The 10,000-nt window shown below is 44.6% G+C and overlaps 1 protein-coding gene across 1 annotated transcript in view; it reads left to right on the forward strand.

Annotated features, from left to right (window-relative positions):
* mgat4b (alpha-1,3-mannosyl-glycoprotein 4-beta-N-acetylglucosaminyltransferase B) overlaps positions 1 to 10,000 on the forward strand; it is a 189,845-nt gene that overhangs the window by 130,497 nt on the left and 49,348 nt on the right. The gene's annotated exons all lie outside the window — the stretch shown is intronic.

Raw genomic sequence — 10,000 nt, forward strand, 5'->3', positions numbered from 1 at the left:
GGAGAAGTTGTGCGCGGGATCTACTGACGATGCACAAGTGAAGGAACACAGACGCTGCAGCTCATCTCCATAATGACCAATGCAATCTAGCAAGAGCAGCGCAAATGAAAAGTGGATAACGTCTTCCTCTGGCGCTCTGGATAAATGAAAACGGCTGGAGGAAATTCTCTCTCTTCTATCACACGCTCGGTTCTCTGCGGCTCCTCGTCTACAGCATCTGTCCAGCACTGAACGGGTTAACCCATGCTTTATATGGGGGTTAAATAATAACAGTGCGAACACCAGGAAATCGACACGCAAACATTAGTAAATCACCTTACATGATTCATTTAAAGTGTCTATGTGGTGTCAGATCAACGTGTGATCGTCAACCAGTGGATCTGGTGAGTGAGTGACTGGAGGCGGGGCTCATTTGCATATTCATAGAACCGCGCATACTAAATGAGGCAAGGGTGTCGAGTTACATTCAAGATATTTTAAGGCATGAAGACTTTTTTTTCAATTTTGATGGTCAAAGATGAGTTTTAAAGCCGGCTGCAGAAATAACCCTGTCTGCGCCTTTCCATCGCTCGTTCATCACTGTGTCTTTAGTAAGTCCTGACTGTAGTTAACTCCACAAGAGGGTTAGCGCTGCTGCAAGCTGATAGTAAATCTGGCCCTTGGTTGTCTGGTGAGTTAAAGCATCATCTGTACATGGGATAGTGCACACGTATTCAGATTGGGACTGACTGCACGAGTGCCTGTAACTCAGTGTCTACATTCGTCATGTTGGCTTTCCATCAGATAGGGAAGTATTGGGCGCATGAGGACAGAGCAGTATTGGGTTTTTCCTACGCCACATGATGTTGTTGTGCAATCGTAACACTGAAAACTCTGCACCTCGGTCAGCGGCGGTTTCTAACGGAGTGATAACACAACCGCAGACGCTCGCCTGTGCAGATCAGTGTGAGCGAGACCTCAGATCGTGCGGCGTGTTGAGGAAGAGTTTGCTACAACTGTTCATTACAGGACAATTGATATGCAGAATATATTGTCTGACTGTTGGATTTTGGGGTGAAATGGAGCTGATCCTGGATAATATCCGTTATATAGTGTTTTATTTTCTAAGAGGTTTTTATGATTCCAGATTACAGTATATTACAGTGATGTACATGATGAATGCAGTAGAGCGTCATCCTGTGTTTCAACACACTGTATCCCCAGACACACACACTGCGCCCCAGACACACACACTGCGCCCCAGACACACACACTGCGCCCCAGACACACACACTGCGCCCCAGACACACACACTGCGCCCCAGACAAACACACTGCACACTGTTGAGTGTGTTTGAGCCACTTCACTTTAATTAACATTGATGGGAGTTCACGAGTAACTGGCGGCAGTGGTTTGTGTGTGTGTGTGTGTGTGTGTACTTTGGGGATAATATTAAAGGGGTCATGACATGAGAAACCAAATTTGCCTTGATCTTTTGGTATATAAGAGGTCTTTGTACCATTAAAACGTCCTGCAAGTTTCATAGCTTAAGACGTCCTCCCCATTATAAACGAATCATTGATTTAATCAAGCTCTAAATACAGCTCGTTCTGGATCCATGGTAAGAAGTGACGTCACGGTACGAAGTGACGTACCAGCGTTTGCATATGACCGCCTCCAGCGCAAGACAACTACGATTAAAGCGCGAGGCAACTACGCTCATTTCGTATCGTTGTCGCGCCCGCGCGCCTCACAAGTGTTCAGTCGACGGACAGCGAGTGGGTCTGCAGGGAAATTACGATGCCGCAGATGTGCTGTTCCTGGCTGTGGACAAACAACATCTGTGAATACGCTGCCGAAAGATCCAGTCGTCAGGGAAAATGGATGCACTTTATTTTTTGCGGACGTCTCAGTCACGGCAGTGTTAGTTTAAGCGTTTGCTCTATACATTTAAGGATGACTGTTTTGAGAAAAAATCCCAATATGATGCTGTCTTTGCCAGAAAACTGTTGCTCAAAGATAAGTCCCGACTATTCTGGGCTCAACAACGACGACGCAAACGTACTGTTTATCACTGGCTAATATAAACACATTTGTATAAGAGAATCTTGAAAATATGTCGCTTTTCTAGTAGGCCTACATGTGATAGAAAATTTTAAATGTTGCTTTATCAATGCTGCATCTTCAAAGATGGCCTGTGCATTTCTGTCCGTGGTACACCCTATCATTTCATTGGAATTAGTTAAATAATGTTAAACTGTTAGCAAATTAAGCTATAGGATAATTATGCAACAATAATCCGTTTTCAAGTGTCTCGGGTTACAATTTTTTTATTAATTCAAAACAGTTTCACTTTCCATGTGGACACGAGCTGATCCAGTCTTCGTTGTTGTGGTGATGGTTCATGTTCCTCTGATTCCGGCTCAAACATAATAAGGTTTTATCATTGCAAGAGCCATCGCTTCGCATGCATCACCCGCTACTAAACAGTTGTGCCGAATCCGCAAATGTTCTGGCTGGGGGCGTTAATATTGATGCATAGGCACTGACGTTAGCCAATCATAACAGTGGGCGTTAACACTGAACTCTTAAAGGGGAAACACCCCCAAAACAGACTGTGTGAATCAGAGGATGAGAAACAGGGCGGGAAAAGGTCATAAATCACTACATTTTAAAAGTTTTTTGTAAAAAAAAACTATAGTAATACTATAATTGCACTAGAGGGAACATAATAATAAAATAAAATAAAACATGTCATGACCCCTTTAAGTACGAGCCATATCTTGTCTTTATTATAATATCATCTCTGTGAGCCGGGTGTGTAATATGCATCTAGAGTTCAGTCCTCTTTTCTGTCTTGTTTGCTGTCATTATGTTAAAAGGATAGTTCACCCAGAAATGAAACATAAAATGATTGTAAAATGGTATATGTGACTCATGCACTATATTCTAATGGCTTTGTGTAAGAACCAAAATTCACTGAAATTACTGGAAAGAATTTAAATGTATTCACTGAAAAATAATATTTATCATTCATTGTAATTGCCTGGAAAGTAATCTTCAGATTCCCTCCGTTTGAGTTCCTGTGAATAAAGAAAGTAAGTCGTTGAGTTTGGAATGTCATTACGGTGATAAAATGATCATTTTGGGTGAAATATGAACAAAACAAACAAAAAAAGATTATATTGATTAATTTGCTGCTTTTGATGAAGAACTTACATCTTGCCCGTTAATAAAGTACATTCTGTAAGTGTGTTATATGAACAGTACATGTGTTTTCCACACACCTGCATGGAGTTCGCATATACAATTGAGATGTATGCCAGTCGGTGTCATTGATATGATACAGCTTTTACTACAAATGCAGGGAGTCAGACTCCAAAGGAGAAGTTCGTTCACCACAGCGAACTTTCCAGAAATATAAACTCCATTAAGCTCCCATTGGTCAGTGGTGATGTAAGAGGGGGTGTGGCTCTGAGGCCCTGCCCTCTTTGAGGTGTAAATCCTCTCCGGTTAATTCCTTCTGTTCAGTCGATCGAGGTCAAAACATGAACACACCGGAGAGCCGCTTTATAGCAGAAAGTTATACTTCTCACTGAAAGTGACACTGACACTGTTTTTCATGTTTAATACTGTAAAACGTCTTGCTTTAAAGCAATACTTTGTATAAATTGGTATATAAATCTTAAAGCAAACTTATTTTTACCCTTAGGCAAGAGAACGAAAGAACGGACAACGAAAAAGAACATGTATCACAGCCCTAAGTAATTGCACAGGAAGATGTTACCACCTGCTGGGCATTGCTGCCTGTCGCACCTCCTCCAGTGCCCATGGGTCAGCTGCAGGGTCATCAGCCAGAAACCACCATTCACCGACGTTTCGCTCCTTTAATTCTGGAATGTCTCCTGGTGGCGGAGCAGTGACAGGAACGTCTCCCTGTCACCCCCTGCAGCTGATAGCTGTTCTCCCTGCAGCTGTAATCTGGGGTTAGATGTTCTTCCCCCAACACCTATCTTTCCTCCTCAGCCAGAGCCAAAAGCTACCTTTCTCTGCCTCCTCTGCCAGATCCTTTGTTGCCCTCCTTAGCCTCCCTCCGGTCACTCCTACTTCCCTCAAGAGGCGTATTGTTGACAACCCAAGGAATCCTCGGCATCCGAGCTCCACTGGGTAGATAGTCGTCTTCCAGCCAGCCTCCCGGCACTCAGCAGCGAGCTCTGAATACTTGGCCTTCCTCCGTTCGAAGGTGGCCTCGATCCCCTCCTCCAGTGGTACAGTGAGCTTAATAAGATGCATCGAACTTGCCTTGGTTGTCCACACCACTATGTCTGGCCGGAGAGATGTGGTGGTTATTTCCGTGGGGAACCGGAGCTGCCTGTCCAGGTCAACCCTCATGTTCCACTCCTGGTTGGGGGAGAAGGGCCTCGTTGTTTCTCTTGATCTGGTGCTTCTCCTTACCCCTCCTTCCGAACCAAAGATGGTGGGGTCCTCTGCTGATGGTGGTTGTTTGCTACCGTCGACACTCCTCCAGTACTTCGGCTAGTTTTCTCAGGACCTGATCGTGGCGCCATCTGTAGCATCCCTGTGAGAGAGCGATCTTACAGCCTGATAAGATGTGCTGGAGACTTGCGTTGAGGGCATTGCAGAGTACACAAGATTCTTCATTCCCAAACCACTGGTGGAGGTTCCGAGGGCAGGGAAGCGTGTCGTAGGTTGAACGAATTAGGAAGCTAAGTCTTGCCTGTGGGATCTTCCACACGTCTGACCAACTGATGTTCCAGTTCATGATTCCCTCCAAGGTTGTCCAGCTTCCTTGTCGATCCTGCGACACGGCCTTGATTTTGTAGTGATCTTCCTCCATCCTCGTCCCCTCTGCTACCACCATCTCCTTCCTTTGCTTGCGATTAGCCTTGGACCAAAAGAGTGGCGTCTCTCCCCATCCTAGCCCTGCTCTTCCTGCATGAACTCTGCCCATGATCTCCCGGTGTTGTAGCCGACCAACAGCTTGATCGACCTCGGTTTGGGCATTCCACTTGCGGCCAGTAGGAACCTTTGCATTTGCGTTCCTTACTGACTCGTCCAGTTCCTTACTGGACTCCCTCAGCTCGTGAACCAACCTGGTCTTTTCTTGCATGTAGCCCAACTGAATGGACTGCAGTGGCAGCTGCAGCATATTTTTTCCAAAGAGACCGGTTTCAGATAGGCACCGTGGCAAGCCCAACCACTTTCGGATGAATGAGTTGGCTTTTCCGTCTTACTTACGGTTGATGAGGGAATCTCACTCATTTTCAGGGGCCACATTATCCTCCTGTAGAGTGTAAACTGGTAGCACCAGACCGTTTTGATCGATCCTTGCCAATCCGTCAGAGAGCTGTTTCATGACGGTTTTCCCCATCTGTTTGTCTGATAGGTCTGCAGTGTACTGCCTCCCCAGACTTTTGATGGGTTGCTCTGATAGGAGTGGGATTTTTTCCCCTCCAACAATGAAGATGGTATTATCATTTCTGACTCCTCTCCTGAGGGACAAGCTCCGGGACTTGGAGGGCTTGATCTTCATTCTTGCCCATGACATCAATTCGTCCATCCTCTTCAGCAGTCTTGATGTACATGCTGCTGTCTGGAGGAGGCTGGTGACATCATCCATGTAACTCCTCAGTGGAGGAAGCATCTTACCAGTTGGGAGTTTGATCCCCCCAACCATTTGCCTTGCCCCGATGAGGATTATCTCAAAGGCTGCTACGAACAGTATTGGACAAATAGTGCATCCCATCGCGATTCCTACTTCGAGCCGCTGCCATCCGGTGGTGAAGTCCTGGAGGGAGAAACACATCTGCAAGTTGCTAAAGTACTGAGCTACCAGGTTCTTGACGCAGGTGGGCATGTAGAAAAATTCCATGGCATAGTTGACCAGCTGATGCGGAACTGATCCGTACGCATTGGCAAGGTCAAGCCAGATGACATGCAGGTCGGTCTTCTCCCGCTTGGCCTTCTGGATCTGGTCCCAGATCATAATGGAGTGCTCTACACATCCTGGGAAACCTGGAACTCCTGCCTTCTGGCAGTTGGTGTCAATATAGCCGTTCTCGAGCAGGTAGTTGGTCATCCTCCTGGCTAGTACTGAGAAGAAGATATTTCCCTCTACATTCAGTAGTGCAATGTTTCGGAATTGGCTGATGTCTTTGGAGTTCGTTTCCTTAGGGATGAAGACTGCTACCGCTCTTTGCCACTCAGATGGAATGATTTACTTTTTCCAGGCAGTTCTCATCAGATACCATAGCAGATCTAGTACCTTGGGGCAGTTCTTATAGAGCTTATAGGGGACCCCATTGGGCCCAGGTGCGGAGGAGGACCTTGCCTTCTCCACGACTTGCCTGACTTCGCTGAGCTTGAGGGGCATGATGTTGAACTCAACCGTTGGCTTTGCTGGCTGGGGTATGTATCCTGGAGTTCCTAACGGGACGCTCCTTTGTGGATCACTGTACTGCTCTTTGACATGCTGCTCCAATTTCTCCCTGGTGGTTTTAAGCTTGCCGCTCTTCTTTTCCTCCAGTAGCTGTCTGGCATGCTTGAAGGGATCCTTGAAGAAATTGGCTCGCTCTTTCTGCTTCCGCTGGCTACGCTTGCGGATGCGTTCAGCTCTGCGAAGCCCGGCTATCCTTTTCCGGACCTCCTCCCACAGGACTTTCAGACCTTCTCTCTCTGCGTGGGTTGCCTTCCTCCAGTTCTTGCGGAGTTGCCGACGCCTTTGCACAAGTTGAAGGATTTCCCTTTCCCTGCTTTCCTTCTCTCTCCTGGCGGTCTTCTGTTTGGGGACAATTTCGCCAAACTTGTCTTTGCAGGTCTGGTATATTATGTCTCCAATCAGGTTAAGTGTAGTCTCGAAAAAAGATTTATTAAAGGTGCTCTAAGCGATCTCGGTTGGCGTAACCTCTTGTTGATGTTTGAATTATTATCAAACAAAACGGAGGCTAGCTAGACCCTCCCTCCTCCTCATCCACGCAATAACCCCCTAAACCCCACCCCACATCATTCTTGTCGGTTATTGGCTGGAACAGTTTGTTATGTTTCGTGGTGCGGGTCGCTCTGTTTCTTGCTCAGTTTGTTTTTGCTGCTGTTTGTGGAGCTTGGGCTCTCTGTAGAGACCGCGTTTTTTTCCAGTGTGTTCAGGGGACAGGCAGCTAGCGGATAGTGAGGAGATGTTTGCGGTATGTGAAAAAAAATGTTTTGGCCTAAAAAACGCACCAGATCGCTTAGAGCACCTTTAAATTTATAAAAAAGTAATGATTTGCATGGATAAACTATACATCTTGTTCGCCATGAGTATATCGCGGCCTTGATTATTATCACTAAAGGGTTAACTCCAGTATTATGACTTGAGCTGGTAAAACATTCTGTAAAGCAACTTTATATCTTTATTTAGCATCTTTATGATGGTAAAAACAGCCCCAAACATTCTAGCAACCGTACACCATCATGCTAAACACACTCCGAACACTTGCATCCATTGGACAGAAGCTGAAAGAAGTATTTTTTCCTCTGAGAGCGACACTCACATTTTCATCAGGAAATGTACAGAAATCTCATTGACACACTTTTCAACGCTTTTAATTGTTTTAAGAGACCTTAAGAGGATTGTGACACATGCTTGTGGAATGTGGTGTTTTTATCCTGTGTTAACCCGTTCTGAAGAGTAGCGGCGTGACACATGCGTCAGAACTGCTCATCTCATGATCGGTCACAAGCTTTCTGCAGCATTCCCTCTCCTCTGGAGACTGGAGGTTTCTGCAGGTGTTTCCTCATCACCGCGTTCTCTTCCCACGTCTCAGGATCGTTCTCTACACAATGAGTCGTGATGAGAGATGTGCGGGAAATGAGGATAATGTGATGTTCCCGCAGGACTCTGACGCAGTGTGTGTGTGTGTGTGTGTGTGTATCCTCACATTATACCCTCGTCCTCGAGCTTCTGACTCCATCCGACACAGAACTCAGAACCGCTGTGTGTGTGTGTGTGTGTGTGTGTGTGTGTGTGTGTGTGTGTGTGTGTGTGTGTGTGTGTGTGTGTGTGTGTGTGTGTGTGTGTGTGTGTATCCTCACATTATACCCTCGTCCTCGAGCTTCTGACTCCATCCGACACAGAACTCTGAACCGCTGTGTGTGTGTGTGTGTGTGTGTGTGTGTGTGTGTGTGTGTGTGTGTGTGTGTGTGTGTGTGTGTGTGTGTGTATCCTCACATTATACCCTCGTCCTCGAGCTTCTGACTCCATCCGACACAGAACTCAGAACCGCTCTAGAGCATTTCAACACTTCAAGTCTTCATGAAACTGAAATCACAATCGACTTTTCTCTATTGTGAATTTATGTATCAATGAGTTGTGTATGAATGAATTTGTAGGTGTAGGCCTATCTGTAATGTTGTTATTTATTATTTTTGCTTATGATTTGTCTTTTATATTCTGTATTTGTGTCTATATGACACTCTTGAAAATGAGATGTTGCATCTCAAGAGGCTATCCTTTAATAATAAATAAATAAATAAATAAATAAATAAAAATGGTGCCGTATATCTGAGTGAAACACTTCTGAAACAAGAACACATGTAGGGCGGATCTTGATTTTGCCCGTGAGGAATTATCGTAATAATCATAATTAGAAGATGACATCATGATGTTCTACTTGGAATCGTTCATGTCCTCATAATTATTGTGCCGTATATTAACGTTATGAATCTGCAGGTCAGGTGGTAATGCTGAACTGATAACAAAATATCAATCCAAGCGGCTTTACCTTAAATTCAGCACAAGTTTTAAAGCAAAAGGTTGCATATAGAGTTATAAATGATGAAGCAGTGATCTGACAGAAAGAGCTGATGTCGAGTGTGCGGAGTCCTGGACAAATGCGGGAGTTGTTGTAGTTGTAGCGTCTATCAAGCAACAAACGTTAGCTTGTGTCGCGCAGTCGTTATGAACACAATTATTCTTTAACGACTGCAGCCGGTTCTGTCGACAAACACACGTCCCATAAACGTACGGGTCAGTTTTATATACTCCAAATGTAGCATTCGGTAATAGTTATGCTTATTGCTTTAGGCTTGTGTTTAGTTTATTGACATTGTTTATCACGTCTGGTGTTTATGGCCATGTAAATAAATATAGCATGTGTTATACATAAAGATTAATCCGTCTTTTGGCAAATGATGCGAGTTCGAATGCACTTTTACAACAATTGTTTAGAACACGTAAAACTGCGCGGCGTCATCACAACAATGAATACAGTAACATCTATGATAACCAATTTAGTGTTAAACCTTACTTTACTTGCGGTTAATTGTCATTATGTCATTAAACGCAACATTTATAAAAATATAACTGTACCTCATCCATGAACATGATTTTTCGATTCCTGACCGATTTACATCCACGGCGGAGTTAAAAACGACAGTTCCCATCATTCCACGCTCCTTCACATCGTCATCAAGCTACGCCGCCGCTGGTGTTGTTTGGAATGTAGCGCCTCTAGCGGCAGAAAATATTGCATATTGTACCTTTAAAATGTTTGATTAATCTGAATTAATTATTTTTAAAAACTGTTTGAGTGAATGCTTGGATGACTCACTCATAAAGTCTTGTGTCATTACTGGATGAATCAGCGGTTCTGAATGAATCTCTTGAAGTGTTCAATGACACACACGTTTAACAGTCTCTTGTCTCCGCCTACTGGTGTACGATGTAAATCATACAATCTTTATTTGAAGCGTCGTTACTTTCAAAAGTTAATTTACTCTATTTGAATCGCTTCTGTATACATCAGTGTTTATATCTGAACTATGAACGTTTATCTCTGTACTTCTGTGATGATATGAATATTTAACACCGAACTGACTGGAGCTGTTCGACAACGGCTCTCTCTGGATCTGAACGCAGATCTGAATGTTTCGTGTGGTTTTGGCGTTCAGGAGGAGTGAGATCGCGTGGGTGTCTGAGTCGAGATCTTCTAACGATTGCTCGTGCGGCTCTAGCACCCCTGGT

Source organism: Phoxinus phoxinus, assembly GCF_949152265.1.
Source record: "Phoxinus phoxinus genome assembly, chromosome: 12".
NCBI classification, from domain to species: Eukaryota; Metazoa; Chordata; class Actinopteri; order Cypriniformes; family Leuciscidae; genus Phoxinus; species Phoxinus phoxinus.